Genomic DNA, 18,920 nt, shown 5'->3' on the forward strand with positions numbered 1-18,920 from the left:
TGCCGATTGAAAACATTTCAAGTATGCAACCTAGACTTGTTTTTCTCCCCCCCAAAAAGGACTAATATGGAAATCTAGGCTCATAGAGACCCCTCCGGAAGTTCCTCACATTACTATGAGTATCATTCTTTTTCATAAGCTAAATGTTCATGCAGCTAAGGAATAAAGCATTCTAGCTATGTGTTTGTTAAAGATTATGCCTTCATCGGAATTTTACAGCATCAGTGGGAACAATAATAACAAGAAAGAATTCATTGGATCAGAACAGGTAGTAGTTTGTGAGTGCTAAATCTTGTAATTAACTGGCTAGTTGAAAACGAGGACCAACTGGGTATGAAAGACCTGGATGTCCATGCTATTGTATTTAACTAACACAGCAGGGGTTAGTTATAAATATTGACAGCTTTATTTAAAAAAATAGTGGAAAAATCCACCAGAAGAAAGGAAATCAGAGCATTTCATTAAAGCCTTTCAAAAATATAAATGTATATAATTAGGCCCATGAACCCAGAATTAGTTTCTCTTTACCAGATCATTTGACTTTGTAGTACTTCTCACAACAAGAAATACTGGCAATAAGGGTATCCGTGCACAGTAAATATACTTCAAATTTTTCCATAGAGCTCAAGTTTTATGAAAAATAAGCACAAATAATGACAATAAAAAACCCAAGAGAGAACTGAGAAACATAGACGAGTAATTGGATTCTTTAAAACCTTATGTAAATGAGATTATTAAGTAACCATCAGGCATGCTCTTTTTTTTTAATAGCTAAAACATTTTTTATTGAATTGGAATACAATATTATGTTTCAGGTATGCGACATACTGATTCAATATCGTTACATTATGAAATGATTACTTCAAATGGTCTAGTTACCATTTGTCACCATACAAAGTGATTACTATATTATTAGTTATCTTCTGTGTACTGTACAGTACGTCCCCAGTTCTTACTTATTCTCTAACTGGAAGTTTGTACCTCTTAGTCCCCTTACCTATTTTGCCCACCCCCCAACTCCCCTCTGTCAGCCACCAGTTTGTTTTCTGTATCTATGAGTATGTTTTTGGTTTTTAGATTCCAGATGCAAGCAAAATAATAAAGTGTTTGTGGTTCTTTGGCTTATTTCACTTACAATAATATACTGTGTGTTTGTCCATGTTGTCACAAATAGCAAGATTTTATTTTTTATGGCTGAGTAATATTCCTGTGTGTGTGTGTGATATCTTCATCCATCCATCTTTCAATAGACACTGAGATTGTTCATATCTTGGCTATTATAAATAATATTGCAGTGAACTCTTAAGCAACAAATATATATGGGGTACATATATCTTTTTTTGAATTGGTGTTTTTATTTTCTTCAGATACATACCCAGAAGTAAAATTGCTGGATTGTATGGTAGTTTTCTTTTAATTTTTTGAGGAAACTCCATACTGTTTTCCATGGTGGCTATACCAGTACATTACCACCACTGGTGTATGAGAGCTATCTTTTCTCCACATCCTTGTTGCTACTTGTTATTTCTTTTTTGAAAGTAACCATTCTGATAAGTGTGAAGTCATATCTCATTGTGGTTTTGATTTTCCTTTCCCTGATGATGTTGAATATCTTTTCATGTGCCATCAGCCATCTGTATGTTATTTTTGAAAAACTGTCTATTCAGGTCCTTCGCATATTTTTTATTGGGTTGTTTTTTTTTCTGTTATTAAGTTGTATGAGTTCTTTATATTTTTGGATGTTAGCCTCTTATCAAATATATTGTTGGCAAGTATCTTCTGTTGGTAGGTTGTCTTTCCAACTTTGTTCTTTCTCAAGATTATTTTGGCCATTCAGGGTCTTGCGTGATTCCGTGCAAATTTTAGAATTCTTTGTTCTAGTTCTGTGAAAAAAGCCTTTAGTATTTGGATAGGAATTGCATTGACTCTCTACACTGCTTTGGGTAGTATGGACATTTCAATAGTATTAGTTCTTCCAATCTGTGAGCACGGTATGTCTTTCATTTATTAGTATTGTCTTCAGTTTCTTTCATCAATATAATATAGTTTTCAATATACAGGTTTTTCACCTTGCTTAAATTGATTCCTAGATATTTTATCCCTTTTGATGCAATTGTAAATAGTGTTGTTTAATTTCTCTTTCTAGTAGTTTGTTATTAGTATATAGAAATGCAACTGATGTGTATATAAATTTGTATCCTGTAATGTTACTAAATTTATGTATTAGTTCTAATAGTTTTTTGGTGTGAATCTTGAGGATTTTCTCCACATAGCATCATGTCATCTACAAATAGTGTCAGTTGTACTTCTTCTTTTCTAATTTGAATGCTCTTTATTTGTTTTTCTTGCATAATTTCTCTGGCTGGGATTTTAAATATTCTGTTGAGTAAAAAAGACAAAAGTGGGCACATTGGATTTGTTCCTCATCTTAGAAGAAAAGCTTTCATCTTTTCACTAACAAATATAATGTTAGCTGTTGACTCTTCATATATGGCCTCTGTTATGTTTAGGTACCTTTCCTCTATATCTACTTTATTGAGATTTTTAAAATCATAAATGAATGTTGAATTTTGTCAAATGCTTGTTCATCTATTGAGATGATTATAAGATTTTTATCCTTCATTTTGTTAATGTGATCCATCATGTTAATAGATTTGTAAGTGTTAAACTATCCTTTATCCTTGCATTCCCAAAATGAAAACCAGTTGGCCAAGTTATATGATCCTTTTAATGTAATGTTGAATTTGGTTTGCTAATCTTTTGTTGAAGATTTTTTGCATTATACTCATCAAGGATATTGACCTTTAATTTTCCTTTTATTTATTTATTTGTTTGGTTTTAGCATTTTTGTCTGATTTTGGTATCGGCACAATACTGGCCTCAGAAAATGAGTTTGAAAGTGTTCCTTACTCTAAGGTTTTGGGGGAAGAGTTTGAGGAGAATAGTCATTAACTCTTCTTTAACTGTTTACTGAATTCACCTGTGAAACCATCTGAACTTGGACTTTTGTTTGTTGGCAGTTTGTTGTTTATTTTTTAAAGATTTATTTGAGAGAGAGAGGGAGAGAGAGAGAATAGGAGTAGGAGGGGCAGAGGAAGAGGGAGAGAGAATCCCAAACAGACTCCCAAGCACAATCTCATGCTTAGTATGGAGCTGGATGTGAGGCTCAGTCCCATGCTCTGAGATCACTGACCTGAGCTGAAACCAAGACTTGAATGCTTAACCAACTATGCCACCCACAGGACCCTTGTTGGTAGTTTTTTTATTATTGATTATTTCATGAATAGTAATTGGTCTATTCAGATTTCTATTTCTTCATTATTCAGTCTGGAAGACTGTATGTTTTTCAGAATTTATTCATTTCTTTTAAGTTGTCTAATTTGTTGGCATAATAATTGTTTATAATATTTTTAATTTTGGGGGGGGATGTCAATGGTAATTTTTCCTCTTTCTGATTTTATTTATTTGGGTTTTCTTTTTCTTGATGAATCTGGATAAGGGTTTGTCAATGTTGTTTATTTTTCAAAGAATCTGCTCATAGTTTTGATGATCATTTCTGTCTTTTTAGATTCTATTTATTTCTGCTCTGATCTTTATTATTTCCTTCCTTTTACTAACATTAGGCTTTGTTTTTGTATATCCTTTAAAAATAAAGTTAAATTGCTTATTTTATATTTTTGTTTCTTAAGGTTAGCCTGTGTTGCTATGAATTTTCCTCTTGGAACTGCTTTTACTGCATCTCAAAGATTTTTGGAACTTTGTGTTTCTATTTTCATTTTTCTCATGTATTTTTAAATTTTCTCTTTGACGTCCTCATTGGTTCATTAATAGCATGCTTTTTAGGTTCTTTGTGATTTTTTTCCCATTTTGCATTGTGTCAGTCTCATGATTAAAAAAGATGCTTGATATGATTTCAGTCTTTGTGAACTTATTGAGATTTGTTTTGTGGCATAACATGTGATCTATGCTGGAGAATGTCTAATGTGCATGGGAAAAGAATGTCTATTCTGTTTTTGGAATGAATATTTTGTATGTATCTATTAAGTCAATGTGATCTAATGTGTCATTTAGGACTGATGCTTCCTTATTGATTTTCTGTCTGAATGATCTATCCATTGATGTAAGTGGGGTATTAAAGTACTCTACTATATTTTATTACTATTTTTTTATTTATCTCTCTCTTTTTAAAGATTTTATTTATTCATGAGAGACACAGAGAGAGAGAGAGGCAGAGACATGGGCAGAGGGAGAAGCAGGCTCCCTGCAGGGAGCCTGATGTGGGACTTGATCCCAGGACCCCAGGATCATGACCTGAGCAGAGGAAGATGTTCAACCACTGAGTCACCAGGCACCCCTATTTCTGCTTTTATTTCTTTTAATATTTGCTTAATATATATGGGTGTCCCTCCCTATCTTAGGTGTATAAATGTTTACAAACATTGTATCCTCTTGTTGGATTGAACTTTTTATCATTATATAAGCCCCTTTTTGTTTTTTTTGTTACAGTCTAATCTAAAGTCGATTTTGCATGGTATGATCATTGCTATCCTAGCTTTCTTTTAATTTCCATTTGTATGGGATATCTTTTTTTAATCTTTTCACTTTCAGTTTGTGACTGTGACAGGTTTGAAGTGAGTTTCTTGTAGGCAGCATAGAGGAGGATCTTGGTTTTACTTTAATTTTTTAATTTTTTTTTTTAATCAGCCACCCTATGTATTTTGATTGGAGAATTTAGTAGTTGTTTAAAGTACTTATTGATAGGTAAGTATTTATTGCCATTTTATTAATTGTTCTCTGGCTATCCTGTAGTTTTTCTTTATTATTTTTTTCTTATGCTCGCTTTGGCAGCACATATACTAAAAAATTTTTTTCTTTTTCTCTTCCCTTGTGGTTTGGTTGTTGTTTTTAGTGCTATGTTTAGATTATTTTCTCTTTATCTTCCGTGTATTTACTATAAGTTTTTAGGAAGTTAATTTTGAACACATGCCAAAGCTTTTAGTTTTACTTCCCTCGCCCCCAGCCATGTTTTATATTTTGGATGAAAATTTTTTCATCTTTTTATTTTAAATATGTCTTAACTAATGATTGTATTTTTAATTAATTTTACTATTTTTGTCCTTTACTCTTCATACTTCTTTATAAGTGACTGATCTTACTACCTTTATTATTATTCATTTGCCTTTCCTGGTGAGATTTTTATTTTCATACATTTCTTATTATTAGTATCCGCTCATTTTAGCATAGAGAAATCTCCTTAACATTTCTTGTATGGGTGATTTAGTGGTATGGAACTCTGTAGCTTTTGCTTCTCCGGAAAATTCTTAATCTCTGTCAATTCTGAATAATAGCCTTGCTGGGTAGAGAATTCCTGGTTGGAATTTTTTTTCTTTCAGACTTTGAATAGGTCATGCCACTCCCTTCTGTCCTGCAAAGTTCCTGCTGACAAATGTGGTAGCCTTATGGGATTTCTCTTATACAGAATAATTTGCTTTTCTCTTGTGACTTTTAAGATTCATTCTATCCTTGACTTTTGCTATTTTAATTATAATGTATCTCAGTGTGTTTGTCTTTGGGTTCACCTTATTTGGAACTCTCTGGGCTTCCTGGTCCTGGATATCTGTTTCCATTCCCAGATTTGGAAAGTCTTCAGCCATTACTCATGTAATTTTTCTCACCCGTTAGCTCTCTTTTCTCTTTCTGGGACCCCTATAATGCAAATGTTATTTTGCTTAATGTTGTCCCAGAGGTCCCTTAAGATATTCTCACTCTTTTGATTCTTTGTTTAATTTTGCTGCTCTGTCTGGATGTTTCCCATTGCCTTATCTTCCAGCTCACAGATTCTATTTAATCCATTCTGCCATTGAACCCCTTTTAGTTTACTTTTCAGTTTTGTTATAACTTCTATTTGGTACTTTCTTATATTTTCTCTCTTTATTGAAGTTCTTACTGTATTCGCACATTCTTCTCCCAAGATTTGTGAGCTTCTTTATGACCATTACTTTGAAGTCTTTATCCAGTAGGTTGCTTATCTCTATTTCTTTGGTGGGGATTTGCCTTGTTCTTTGGTTTTGAACATATTCCTGTTTCTTCATTTTGCTTGTCTTTATGTGTTTATCTATGTTTATTAAATTAAATGGCCATCTTTCTCTCGAAGCAGTGGTCTTGTGTAGGAGTTGTAGCCTGAGGCCCAGAAGTGCAATTTCCCTTGGCCATCACTCTATGTTCACCCTTTATGTGACTGCATATGCCTGCCAGATATGATAGGGCCATGTCTGCTGTGTGGGGAAGTTTGGGCAAAACACTCACCAGGCCTGGTTATGGTTTGGTCATTGTGGGGAGAACAGAGTTCAAGCTACTTTCCCATCCTGGTTGCAGCTCAGTGTCTGTGCAGGTTGGGTGGGGCTCATTTTCTGTATAGGTTGGCTGGTGATCAGGGTGTGGACCTAGTCTGGTTGGGAGTTTACTGCTGTGTGGGGAGGGCAAGGCTGGGGGTGCTCAGTTGTCCTGATTATAGGCTACTCACCCAGTTTTGGCTTTGCTGCTGCCTGGGGTGGTTGGGGCTCAGAATGCTTGCCTATCCCAGTTGCTGTTTAGTCTCTGTGTGGGCTGGGTGGGGCTCTGAACTTGCCTGGACCTATTGTGGGATGAGTGGGGTATATAAGCCTTGAGGCACTTGCCCACCCTGGTTATGGTTTGGGGTCGGGAGATCATACCTTCTGGTTCTAGCAGGCTAGAGAGAGAGGACACCAAACCTAGTGCCCATGGGCTCGGTCACCAGCAAATTAGGATGAGATTGTAAAAATGGACTCTGATATTGTTTTGTCACCGGATAAAGTCCCTGTAGGTCCTTAGCTCTCCAGCAGTTGATATAAAAATAGTAAGTGGGTCTTCCTTGCTTATGGTCTAGATGTTTTTCAATCTTGCTTTTCCCCTGGATCTCAGGGTGCATGGATTTTCTCTCAAGCCCTTTGAGAGTAGAATGTTTGTTCTCTATGGTTCTATGATTCTCCTGGTCTTAATCCCTATTGATTTGCAAAAAACAAACATTTAGGGAGGGGCGATTCTCTTTCCAATGCTGGATCCCAGGGTTGGAGCATCTGATGTGGGGCATAATCCCTTCACTTTTCAAGGAACGGTCCCATATTTGGGGGATCATTTCTGATTGTGGGGTCATCACATCTGGAGTGGGGGCCTGGGAAGGGAGTTTCTTGCATCTTTTTTGTTATGTAGGTGCTGCTTATCTAGTTCTCAGGTCCTTTTAAGAGGAAAATTATTCTTTATCTAGCTATACATTTATTTTGTCTTTCTACCCCTTTGTCTTGAACCCCTGCCTCCAGACATTCTGATATTCTCTGATTCCCCAGTGTTTACTACAAGTTAGCTGAGGCAGGGGCAAGAACAGAGGCCCACCCTCCCTGCCTCCACAACAGACCTGGCTGCTTCTTCCATGTTGGCCCAAGACATTCTGTACATAGAGCTCTGTCGGCATTTACTACTCATATTTATATGTTCCTCTCTCTCAATATGCAGCAATATATGGAGGTCAGAGACTGGCCCTTAAATAACCTCAGTTGCTTATTGCTACTAAGGAACTCTTACATCTCTTGATATCTCCTGTCATTTTAATTTTAGGGAGAGCATGGTGGGGAGCAAGAATTGGTAGGCCCATGCATGGGAAGTGGGGGAGCAGAGGAGATGAGGATCATCTACTTCCATTCGGTTTAGGGGACTGTTGCAATCTCTATAAGAGGAGTACTGAAGAATTGGCTGCTCAAAAGTGTTTTGAAGATCCTGGCTGGCAGAAATTCCTTGGAGCCCAGGTAGAAAGTGAGATGCAGAGTTAGGGCAAGAGAAGTCTACAAGAAAGCAGGAGGGAGCTCCCTTATCAGGCATATTGGAGTTCTTAGAGTTGGCAGTGCCACAAGTGGGGGATTACCTCCCAGGATATCATGCAGTAGCTTTTTTTTTTTTTTAAGATTTTATTTATTTATTAATTCATTCATCCATGAAAGACAGAGAGAGAGAGAGGGAGGGAGGGAGGGGGAGAGAGAGAGAGAGAGAGAGAGAGAGAGAGAGGCAGGAAGAGACACAGACAGAGGGAGAAGCAGGCTCCATGCCGGGAGCCTGATGTGGGACTCGATCCTGGGTCTCCAGGATGATGCCCTGGGCCAAAGGCAGGCACCAAACCACTGAGCCACCCCAGGATCCCCTCATGCAGTAACTTTATGCGATGGAACTTTCCCTTGAAATTCCTGAAAAATTTTTGGCCACTTCAGGTTCTTCTTCACAAGAAGAGGCAAAGCAGGGCTGGCTTCCCACAAAGAACTTCAGGTGGACCAGCCAGCCCTGTCCCTGTCTTTGCTGTGAGAAGTGAAATTTTGTGGGTACTTTGTTGGGAGCTGGATTGTTCTGATTATAAGAAGAACAAGGGAAATCTGTAGTGGAGGTGGAGGATGTTATGGCCAGTATCAGCCAGACTTGTTTCCATTTTGGAGTAAGTGATAAAGAAATAGAAGACCCAGATAGTAATCTCTCCAGAGAACAACACTGAACTCCATGGAGGCACATGGGAAGAGAGTTCTCTCCTTTTATTCCCTTCCCTCCTCTCTGTTCTCCTCCTTAGTTTCCCCTTCTTTTCTCCTCTTTCCTTTTTCTCTCCTCCCCTTTCCTGTCCTTCTCTTCTTCATCTCTGGGTCTTGATTTCTATGAAGCCTACGTGGCTTCAAAAACAGTGGATTATAGAGAGCAGTGGTTTATAATCCCTGTCACCTTTAATCTAGAGTGTTGCCATCCATCACTATTCAGCCAGAAAAATACAAGCCACTATAAGAGAGACAAAGGGAGAGTTTTTTAAAATTGAGGTATAACTGACATAAAACATTGTGTAAGTGTAAGGTATACAGAGATTGATTTGATACATTTGTGTATTGCAGTATGATTTTTGTTGGATCCTAGGGGTTGGGGTCATGCAGTGGAATTTAAAACTACAACTGAACTTTTCTTGCCATAAAGCCGTGTGGGAGATGCAGCCTGAGGCAGAAAGAGGTAGAAACGCCCAGGCTTTTTCCTTTTCTCCTGCTCTCCAATCTTCCCCCAGGTTGCCTCTCCTTAGCTAAAGCCCGAGTCTGCTGAGAGCTCAGGGAATGCAACCTGCAGGGGGCAGCACCTCCTTGTTACAGAGCTGAGTAGAGGAAAGGAGAGGAATAGATGTGAGACAAATAGACCAAGGCTTAGCATACTCTTGTTAGAGTCGTAGCCTTGTGGGTGATATGAGGGAGGGAAGGGGTATGCGTGTGTGCGTGTGTGTTATAGGGTAGAGATGGGGGGCGGTGATAGTCTGAAATTGAGAGAAATTCTTAACTTTCCTGCCAGAAGAGTTGGAGTTTATGCTGGCTTGATACTCAGTTTTCGGACCAAAGGATCATATTCAACATGAATTCATTTCACAGACTTTAATAAAACATTAGATTTTGCCACCAGTTCAAATAAGCTAATCTAAGACTGTATTCCAAATGAATAGTAACAGATAAAATTTTGTTCTAATACATACAAATAACCAAACAATTAGGTACTGTTCAGCTTTACACTGAAATATTACTATTCATTTCTTACTATAGTTATGGAACAGTTAGACTTAGAGGAGGCATATATGTTTATTTTCATTTATTCATGATGTTGTCATCACAAATGGGCAAACTTATTTATATAAAATACAAATTGACCTCAAGGCTTAACTTAAAAAATCAGCTATTTAAGGGCTGAAATTTTTTAATTAACCTTTTTTCCCTTTTTCATTTTTATGTGTCTCTTGCTTTTTCTGTTTTCAGCCAAGAGAGACAGTACTGAAATGTCATTAAAAAAATGTCGATTTTGCAATATTTCTCTGCCCTTGGGAACAGGAAATACCTAGAATTCTGTTAGTAAGATGGTTCTTATGAAATTTCTCTTGTAATTTTTATAATGAAGGGGATTAAATATGTTTGGATGAGTATCCAACATTGGGAACTTTTGTCACTCTGATGCTCCAGATCCATTGACATTTTCCCAAAATGTTCCCTCTTCCATATGTTAGGGAATTACATTTAAGATCAAGTAATGAGTGTAATTGAGTCTGTGCTGGTTTTGGATTACTTACGCCTTATGAATGTGAAATAGATTAAACAGGGGACACTTGAGAAGTAATGAATTCCAACGATAATATCAACTAGTATAACAAAGAAGCTGAGCAAGTGACTTTTGACAGTATTAAAGTGATATTGACATTTTCTTCTCTCTAGAGGAGAGAAGTTGGGGCTAGGTAGTAAATGACAGCTTTCTTAAGGCCTCCCAGGCTACCTAGACAGCTGCTTGGGTTGCATGGTGAACTCCTAGTTACCTGAGCTACGGAACTGATTTAGCAATAAGTTAATAAAAAAATGTCACTAAAGGCCAAAATTTAAAAAAAAATTTTATACTGTTCTCCTATCTTCCTTGAATCAGGAGAAAAAATCACCTCATTTTTTGGTTACTCTACCTCTATGTCCATAGCTATAGATAATTTGATTGGCTTAGCCAACATTAGAGAAGAAAGCAGACTATTTGTCACTAAGCGCCCACCATGTTCCAATGGCTGTGTGAGTTGCTTGGCAGAGCTTAGGAGGAGAAACAGGCCTAATCAATTGACGAATGGATGATTTTCATAGCCTCCGGCTGCACAGTTATCAGTATCGGATGCAAATGATTAGAGGCAGCAGTTGTATCTTAGTGAAGTTAGTATGGACTTGGGAATCGGTTGTCTGTTTATTCTCAAATCCATTTCCTGTCCTTCCTCTGCTCCCCTCTCTGTATTGCAGAAAAGCTATCCTTGTTATATCCAAAACTTTGCCATTGAGCCCCTCCCTAGGAGTGGTACTGGGAGGCACTAGCAAGAAATAGGAGGGCTAGAGCAAGTGATAATCCAAGATACTTACCTCCACCTCTCTTTAGTGAGATCTCTTTAAAGAGATCTCTCTGGGGGATCCCTGGGTGACCCAGCAGTTTGGCGCCTGCCTTTGGCCCGGGGCATGGTCCTGGGGTCCCAGGATCGAGTCCTGCATCAGGCTCCCAGCATGGGGCCTGCCTCTCTCTCTCTCTCTCTGTCTATATATATATATATAGATAGATAGATAGATAGATAGATAGATAGATAGATAATATAGATATATAGATATATATAGATATATCTATATATCTCAAGAATCTCTTTAGTAGTGACTCTGTCCTGAAGCTCCAGCCTCTGCCAGACAGCTTGTTCTTCCATGTTTCTAATTCCCATTGTCTGAGCCTGCTGGGGTCCAGCTTCTGCATGTCTTCAGCTCCTGAGTTCTGGCAACATCACTTTCTCCTCCCTTTGCCCACCCGACTCTGGGGATAATTGCAGTCTCTTGTAATCCCATCCAGTGTTTTCTCTTTGGGCTCTTCTAATGACTTTGTGGCAAATATCCCTTAGAAAACTCCTTCTATTAAATTATCAGGTACAGGAATTGGTCCTCTGACTGCACCATGAATGAATCTGAATCTGAGACATGTAGGTTAAAGTTTACTTTTGACCCACCTTTTGAGCAATCTTCTTGGGCAAGTCATTTAATTCTCTGAGAATGTTTTCTTATTCATACTGCAGGGTTAATATGGACTTCCAAAATGAGATTTCTGTCATGGCACCTAACACAATGTAAGTATCCAATAATCTTAGCCCTTAAGTCTATGATTTAAAAACCAGGGCACTGCTCTCTCAACTAATATAGAAAATCCTACGGAAACAAAAGCATCATGATTGTATGAGTAAAACATTCATTTAAGAGGGTGTGTGGGTTGTTGGAAAGGTCACGGAATACAAATTGGAGTTGTTTGGACATACTGTCTATGGAGAAGAACAGATTATCTGGGAGCAAAAGATGAGACTAGGGTGTATTCCAGGGAAGGGGTCAACTGGGAGACTAAAGTTGGCTAAAAGACCTTAAGGCGTGACTGGAACAAGAACAATGGGCAGCAAGTAGTTACAAAAGCTGAGGGCACATGAGGATAGCTTCCGGCTCTGAGAACCATCCAGAGATCCATGCAAACCCAAAGTATTAAAGAAGAATACTCCCTTGTGTGACAGAAGGCAGTGTTGCTTATGTCCTGTTGCTATACAGTTTTTGCTAATCTACATTGAATGTGACATCAGCGCTCTCCTGTGATATATTTGGTGATTGGCAATGGGCAGTTGCTTCAAGCAGAAAAAGCTCGTAAGCTTACTCCAGTTTATTGAACCATATAAAAAAAAATCTTAGTCATCCAAAGCGTAATTGATCTAGGTATGTTCATAACCTCCTTTCTTTTCCTGGAAATATCATATAGGGAAGTATAGTTTATTAATGTGGTAGACATGAGATTTATGATATAATGGATCCGCTTGTGTAAGGTTGTAATGGAAAAACATTTTGGTTAATTTTAGTAAATGTCCTTAGAGTGTGACGTGGGCTTGGAAGATAGTAGGTGCTCAATTAGTGCTTGTTGAATTAAATGTGTATTAAATAAAACATTGGCAGCATGAAATGAGACATTTCCAAAAATTTAACAAGGCAATCACAAAGGAACAACACATTGCATTTTGAAATAATGTGAAACTATAAAATGTGATACAAATGTAAGATGTTGTTATTCTAAAAGAATCCTGTGTAACATAAGCAAGAGTTGTTGGTGTTAAATCATGAATCATATTTTTAGTCTTGTAAAGTAGGGAGTGTCAGGTATTTGTATCTCTGATTTATATCTCAGTAAATCATGGTAGGATGTAGTGGGCCTGGAAAAGAAATCTAGAACAGACTTGAGTCTGCTTTTGATGGTACTACACTTGGGTGGAGTGCAAATAACCTAGTTTAAAGGTATCATGACAGACTTTATTATCTACACAGTAAGATGTGTAGGTTGAGTCCTGCTCTTTAGAGGGCTCGTCCATTTCCTGGTTACTGAGAGCAAGAGAATCACCCTGGCTCTGCCCCAAGCTGGCTCACAGTATCTTCTGGCTAAATTTATTCTCAGGCTAAATCTGGTACCAAGGAGACTGCACATGCAGTTGCTTTCTGTCCAGTGTTTGACGAGAGAAACAGTTCTTTGTGTACAGAGACAGATAGTGCTTCTCTCAGCTATCATGGGAGACACTTGTTCTCTTTGCTGTTGGGGGATACTGGAGGAAACTTCCTTCCATATAGTAATCACCATGAGGATATACTCTCACAGTCTTCAAAAACATTAGAAATATGTAGAAATACAGATTTGGGGGTGAGGCCTTGGAAACTTGAAGTCAGAAAAAAAAATTGCAGAGATTCAGTCTTTCTTACACTGCGGTTAAAGTTCATAGCATTTTGTTAACCATTACTTGACATAGTCTTCCTTTAAATGAACTTCAAGGGAACCCTTTGTTGGGGTCACTTTTTCTTTTTCATGGGATCCCTTTGCTAAATCTCCTTACCAATATTCTCATTTTCAATATCTCATATTAACTTCCCTTTAAAATAGAGATTAAGACGCTGCCAAGATACAGCTGTTATTTTATGTTAGGGAAAACAACAACACAGCCCTAAATAAAAACAGAATGGCATTCCTTTAAAATATATCAATATGCTGGGATTTTTACTTTCAATAAGACTGCCCTAAAAAATAAATACAGTTTCAAATAGCTACTCTAAATATCCTAAAATGCTCTAAGACATTTTGGCACCATTGATAGAAAATTAATTTGTGGTTTATTCAAATCACTCTGCATGAGGAGAAAATAGCTCCATAAATGAATGGAAACCAATTTCTTAACATTTCTCATTTGCCTAATTGCTTTCCCAAGGAATAAACAATCAAATAAAAAGTTCATGAAAGGTACAGGATATGCTTATGGTGGCCACAGGGTTTCCTTCCATGCTTTCATAGTTTTTACAGGTTCTTTTTCTTTTAACCAGTCACCTATACTATCACCTCCATCATTATCAACATTCCAAAAACACAAGAATCAACCATTTCCAACTGTTTTTGTTTCTCCCCTTTATTCTTATGTCCTTCTCCTCCTTCTTTTCTTCCTCTTTCCTCAAATCTCCTTCTCTGCCTTCTCTTTTTCAACAAGAGTCTTTATTAAGCATTTTCTGGGCATAGGATACTTTGGATTTAAAGGTAGGCTATAAACTGTGCATTGAAAGAATGAAGTGAGGTTTAGAAATTTAGAGTTCACTGAAGAGTCTTTGGGGAAGAGGGATTGTGGAGGAATGTTCAAGAAACAGTCCATCAGTCCAGCCGGAGGAAAAAGAAATAGTGCAAATAATGTGGGAAGGGTAGGTGGGGGCCAAATTGTGAAAGCCCTTGAATGGCAGGTTCCAATTTCATTCTGTAAGCAAAGGAGAACTCTTGATGGTTAAATACAAATATATGCTAAGAAGTGATTTTGGAAAATTATCGTATTAGTGAAGGTACGTGTTTAGCTGGTCAAAGAAAACCAACAATTAAAATGGCTTAAAGAAGATTAAAATTTATTTCTTAGTCTATTAATATTCTAGGCTTAACGTGATCCAGACTAGTAGGTTGGTTGCACAGACTGAGAGCTCCAGGACCCTTATATCCGGTTGCTTCACCATCCCTAAGACTTGTCCTAGGGACAGTCCACGTGGTCCATGACAGCTTTTCTCCACTTCCTCATGTCTGCTGCAGAAAATGGGAGTGGGCAGGATGGGTAAAATACAGAGATTCTATTGGTGTAAAAAAAAAAAAAACAATACTGGAGAAGTATCCAACCTAGCAGGCAGCACTATGCAGAATGTACTAGAATAAGGTATCTACCTTTGTCTCTGTAAATTCCCTAACTATCTGAGCACGAGCTTACATATCTGGAGTTCTGAACTGCATGTATCCTGGCCCCTTAGGATAATATAAGACTGTTCCTTGGAGAGATTCTTACACCAAGGAGATGCAAAATGGTACCTGGAAGAAATAGTAAACTAAGTGTAAAGGGAGTTGCGTTTAAATCTCAACTTATTATTTGTAAGTCGGATAACTTTAGATAGATTTCCTAAACTTATTGGATCCCAATTTTGTTGTCTACATATGAGGTTATTAAAAGCTACCTTTTCTTGTGATGATGTTTGTCATAAGAATTAAACAGCAAGGTACTGAGGTGGGCACTTGACGGGATGGGCACTGAGTGTTATTCTGAATGTTGGCAAATTGAACACCAATAAAAAATAAATTTATTATTTAAAAAAAAAACAGCAAGGTACTGTTATTGCCTGACAGTAAGTGTCAGATTTAGGTATATCTGCGTGTGTGTGTATGAGATAATTAGATGGATAGTTGAAAAAGAATAAGAGAATAACATCAGAAAAAAAGCATGAAAATGACCATGATTATGACTATGATCTTTATTCATTTCTTTATCTCCAGTGCCTGCCATATGGCAGGCCCTACACATGTTAGTTGGCTTACTTTCTTAAATTGCAAGTTTACCTCAGAACATCACATCCAAATGCTTTTAGGGAAATTGTTTATATTTATTTGGAGTTTGTCAAACCTTTCTTTGTCTCATTTTTATCCACTTTTTAGAGTAGACCACATAGTAGAGAATGAAGGTGTGGTTTAACATAAAACTTGTGTTATTTCTTATTTTATCAGGAAGAGATCTAAAAGTGTGTCAATATTTTGAAAAGATGTAACAGTTGTATTTTATCATTCCTTTTATTTTTTTTCATCATGATAAGTGTGCTCTTTAATCCCTACCCCACCCCCACCTCCCCTCTACTAATCATCAGTTTGTTCTCTATCCTTGAGTCTGTTTCTTGGTTTGTCTCCCTCTCTCTCCTTTTGCTTTTGCTTGTTTATTTTGTTTCTTAAATTTCACATATGAGTGATATCATTTGGTACTTACCTTTCTCTGATTGATTTATTTCACTTAGCATTATAATCTCTAGCTCTATACATGTTGTTGCAAATGTCAAGATTTCATTCTTTATGTTCTGAATAATATTTCTGTGTATATGTGTGCACCATATCTTCTTTATCCATTCATCTATTGATGGACATTTGGGCTGCTTCCATAATTTGGCTTTCACAAATAATGCTGCAATGAATGAAGGGGTACATGTATCACCTTGGACTAGTGTTTTGGGGTTGGGGGGGGTGGTAAATAACCAGTAGTGCAATTACTGGGTTATAGTGTGGTTCTATTTTTAATTTTTTGAGGAAACTCCATACTGCTTTCCACAGTGGCTATGCCAGTAAGCATACCCAATAACAGGGCAGGAGGATTCCTTTTTTTTCACATTCTCATCAACCCTCGTTTCTTGTTTTAATTTAGCCATTGTGACAGGTGTGAGGTAAAATATCATTGTTTTGACTTGTATCTCCCTGGTGATGAGTGATGTTGAACATCTTTCTATGTGTTTGTTGGCCATCTGGATATCTTCTTTGGAGAAATGTCTATTCATGTCTTCTGCCCATTTTTAATTGGATTATTTATTTTTGGGGTATTCGGTTGTATCAGTTCTTTATATATTTTGGATACTAACCTCTTATCAGTCTGTCATTTACAAATATCTTCTCCCATTAGTGGGTTGATTGCTTTTAGTTTTGTTGATTATTTCCTTTGCTGTAGAGAAAACTTTATTTTGTTGTGGTACCAATAGTTTTTGCTTTTATTTCCCTTGCCTCAAAAGACATATTAGAAAAATGTTGCTATAGCCAAAGTCACAAATATTACTGCCTGTGTTCTCTTCAAGGATTTTTATGGTTTCACATTTAGGTCTTTAATCCATTTTGATTTTTTTTCCATTCTTTTTTAAACCATCTTTACTTGAAGCCCTCCTATAAGATTAAACCATAAGGATTTTTGCCTTGGGAATGAGTCTTTAAGATGATTTTTTGAGGCCATTGTAATAGACTGGTTTTGAAATCTTTTTTTTTTTCTTTTCAAAAAAATAAAAGAATTTATTAAATTTCCAGTTCTCCCTCATGATAAATATCCAAACCAAGCCTGGCATACTTGATTCATAGAGGTGGTGTTGTTGGTGTTGGTGGTGGTGGTATTTGTGTGTGTGTGTGTGTGTGTGTGTGTGTGCGCGCACGCGTTTTACAGAAAGAGCTCATATGAGTAGGAGAGCCAGGGGCAGGAGGGTGTGGTAGTAGGAGGGGTGGAGGGAAATGGAGACAGAGAATCTTAAGCAGGCTCCATGCCCAGCTTGGAGCCAATGCTGGGCTCAGTCTCACAACCCTAAGATCATGACCTGAGCCAAAGCAACAGTTGAACACTTAACCAGATGAGCCATCCAGGTGCCCCTGTAGAATTTTATTATAAGTCATTGTATAGAAACGTTAGTCTACTGTAAGGATGTTTCCCATTGGGGTACTTAGATTTTGTTTTTGGCTTTTTGTAAAAAAAAAATTTGTTTTCTTTTCCTGTGGTGTCTGGAAAGCAGGAGGAAGAGAGAAAAAGAGTAAGAGGTTATTGCCCCAGTTTAATTCTCTTGGAGAAAACCCAAAAAACTGGAAGTGAGAAGTGGAAATTCATAGAGAATTTTGGGAAACTCCCGTGAAGGGGGCTTGCTCCTTCTCCGACAATATTAGAGCCAGTCCCTTTTTGAGAATTTCTTCATATGCTGAAGCATTATGGTGCCAACCAGGTAAGCATTTTGAAATGGTTCTATGTCAAGGCAGGTAGGCTAGACCCAACATGCTGGTAACCTGTAGGTTAGGTGGGGCCTTTAGGGGATCTAAATACTTCTGTATACTTTGGGTAGGAGACATCTAAGCACTGAATCAGGACAAAAAAATCACCAGAAGTTGCTAAACTGATGTCATGCCAGGGATCAATTAAATCTCAGGAGATATCAAGGAAGCATTCCTAGTGGTCTTGCCAACCACTGTGTACTAGGGAGGGAAGAAAGCAGCAAGGAAGGGTATGGAAGCCTCTCCTATACTCAGATGCCATCTTTGGAAGGTAGATCTGGGGCAAGGAAACACCTAATGAAGTAAGAAACTTAAAGTTAACCCAAGGAAATAATTTTAATTTGGAAGAGAAGGGATTTTTCCTCCTGCCTTAATGGAGTTCTATAGAAAGATGAGATAAGTTATAGATAATGGCAAAAGGTGTGGGATATATCTGAGTTGTTGCATACACATTTCAGCCCTACTATAAGGATTTAAAACATCCAGTACTATCCCAAAGTAAACATTGACATTCACTGGTGCTTAAAGTATATGCTATTTTGGTCAGCGGTTGCATGGTAAGATATTCTTTTATAAAAAAAAGAAGCCATTGATTCCAGAATTTTCATAACTTCTAAGTTTCTTCATGACTAGGTGGTAGGGTGGAGAAATTTAAACCTTTCAGGAGAAATCCAACTGGCCTCCATGAGCACTTGTCAAAGAACTTGGAACTTCCAGGGGTGATCATTGAGCATCCTGTGAAAGGCGTAAGAAGGAGGGAGAAACGCCTATTGCCAATCAAAGGTAGGAGACTGAGCCAGGGAACCCGCTCCATTTGCTTTTGTGCCTGCTGTTTGGCTTGGCAAAGGCAGGCTCCATTGCAGGAGGGAAATGGTTTCTACATTGGTCTGCAGACTAAGAAGATGTAGAGTCAGTTGTTCAGATTTTAAAAGTTTGATTCATTTCCCTGGGACCTCCCCAAACACATTGACATTTTTACAAGAATGAAATGAAGGCAGTGATGACAAAGAAGACATTATAACTGCTGCCTAAATTGCCAGTTAGTATAATATTGATTTGTTAATGCTTCTGAAATGGTTTGTGAAGAAGGAACACTCTAAATAAGTTATCTTATCTGTCTTTCTGGCGGTGTAAGAGTACCACCTACTATTTATTAAGGGTTAGGTAACAGATTTAAAAAATTTTAAGTTATGAGGGAAAATGATTTCATATATTCTAAAGGA

The 18,920-nt window shown here is 37.5% G+C and overlaps 1 long non-coding RNA gene across 7 annotated transcripts in view; it reads left to right on the forward strand.

Annotated features, from left to right (window-relative positions):
- The window catches only part of LOC144305386 (uncharacterized), a 289,595-nt gene that overhangs the window by 48,849 nt on the left and 221,826 nt on the right, over positions 1–18,920 (forward strand). For 5 of the 7 annotated variants that reach the window (XR_013372409.1, XR_013372410.1, XR_013372412.1 and 2 more), the window contains exons 4-6: positions 11,639–11,689; positions 17,448–17,651; positions 18,331–18,480. The exons of the other annotated variants lie outside the window; for them this stretch is intronic. This is a non-coding gene — a long non-coding RNA (uncharacterized LOC144305386). The remainder of the gene's footprint in view (positions 1–11,638; positions 11,690–17,447; positions 17,652–18,330; positions 18,481–18,920) is intronic. 7 annotated transcript variants of the gene reach the window in all.

This window comes from Canis aureus, chromosome 35 (genome assembly GCF_053574225.1).
Source record: "Canis aureus isolate CA01 chromosome 35, VMU_Caureus_v.1.0, whole genome shotgun sequence".
Classification (NCBI taxonomy): domain Eukaryota; kingdom Metazoa; phylum Chordata; class Mammalia; order Carnivora; family Canidae; genus Canis; species Canis aureus.